The following is a 1,928-nucleotide window of genomic DNA, read 5'->3' as shown; positions in this document are numbered from 1 at the left end:
AGAGCTTCTAATGTCACAGTACAACCAGGACTTCAACGAAGTGTCATCTGAGGAAAAGCCAGAGATGTCAGTTGAGGACAAAATGTTTTTGAAAGTAGCCAGTGAGGCTACCCTGCAAAACGGACACTACAGTCTAAAGTTGCCTTTCAGGAAATCCAATGCCAGCATGCCTAACAACCGCCAAATTGCAGAACAGCGCCTGCAGGGCTTAAAAAGGAAGATGAAGAGGGACCAGCACTACAAGCACGAATACGTTGCATTCCTCAACGACATCTTGGAGAACAACTATGCAGAGGAGGTCCCACAGGAAGATCTGACACAGTCACCCGGACACAAATGGTACATACCACACCATGGGGTGTACAACCTCAAAAAGAAAAAGCTTAGAGTTGTTTTTGACTGTGCAGCCTCTTACCAAGGTATGTCCCTGAACACAGAGCTACTGCAGGGACCTGATCTGAATAATTCTCTTGTGGGAGTCATTGTGAGATTTCGCAAAGAGCCAATTGGATTTATGGCCGACATAAAATCAATGTTCCATCAGGTCAGAATGGATAAATCTCATGTGGACTACTTGCGGTTTCTGTGGTGGCCACAAGGTGATACCAGTAAGCCCCCAAAAGAATATTGCATGCTGGTGCACATTTTTGGTGCTGTGTCCTCCCCAAGCTGTGCAATTTTTGCGCTACAAAAAACGGCTGAAGACAATGAACATGGGTTCCCACCTCAAGTAGCTGAAACTGTCCGAAGCAACTTTTATGTTGACGACTGTGTAAAGTCTGTCGCAAAAGAATCTGAAGCCATCCAGCTAGTGAAGGACTTCACTGCATTATGCAGGAGAGGCGGGTTTCAGCTGACCCAGTGGGTTAGCAACAGCAGAGCAGTTCTGGCCTCCATCCCCACAGAGCAAAGGGCAAAGGATGTTAGGACTTTGGATCTCGACAAAGACAGTCTCCCCATTGAAAGAACATTGGGTTTGCAGTGGGGTGTGGACTCTGACAATTTCCAGTTTAACATCCATTTCAACCAGAAGCCACATACACGAAGAGGAATACTTTCAGTTGTAAGTTCAATCTTTGATCCACTCGGCTTTCTGGCTCCTCTGATTCTCCCAGCCAAGCAGTTGCTACAAGAGCTCTGCCAGAGAGGTTTTGGGTGGGACGAACCTTTGCCCCAGACTACATCAGATAAATGGATCGAATGGATAGCAAGTCTGGAGAGGATAAAACACTTCCAAGTGGCTCGCTGTCTGAAGCCAAAGAGCTATGGAACACAAAAGTTTGCACAGCTGCATCACTTTTCAGACGCCAGTGAGAATGGCTATGGCTCAGTAAGCTACATCAGGCAGGTTAACATTCAGGATGGTGTTCATGTTGCCTTTGTCCTAGGAAAATCCAGAGTCCTTCCTTTAAAGCACATCACAGTACCGTGGCTGGAGTTGGCAGCTGCAACACTGTTGGTGAAGGTGGACAAAATGCTGAGGAAAGAACTACACATGGACTTAAACCCCTCAGTCTTCTGGACGGATAGCCAAACAGTACTCAAGTACATTGGTAATGACTACACTAGGTTTAAGACCTATGTTGCCAACAGAGTGTCACTGATTCGTGACAATAGTGAACGGTCTCAATGGAGATATGTAAGCAGCAAGGACAATCCTGCTGATGACGCCTCGAGAGGATTGAGTGCAGTCAAATTCATGCAGCAAAAAAGATGGATACATGCCCCAGAGTTCCTATGGAAGCCAGAGGAAAGTTGGCCTGTGGAAAAATCATTGACCTCCGAGCCATTGTTGCAAAATGACCCAGAGGTCAGGAAAAACGCTGCTGTATTCACAACAGTGGCAATCATTGCAACTCCCACAGACTGTCTTATTTCATACTTCTCTGACTGGAAGAGGCTACTTAAAGCAGTGGCATGGTATCTCA

Source organism: Pseudochaenichthys georgianus, unplaced genomic scaffold, assembly GCF_902827115.2.
Source record: "Pseudochaenichthys georgianus unplaced genomic scaffold, fPseGeo1.2 scaffold_1340_arrow_ctg1, whole genome shotgun sequence".
In the NCBI taxonomy this organism is placed as follows: domain Eukaryota; kingdom Metazoa; phylum Chordata; class Actinopteri; order Perciformes; family Channichthyidae; genus Pseudochaenichthys; species Pseudochaenichthys georgianus.
Note: the sequence above shows the minus strand (reverse complement) of the source record.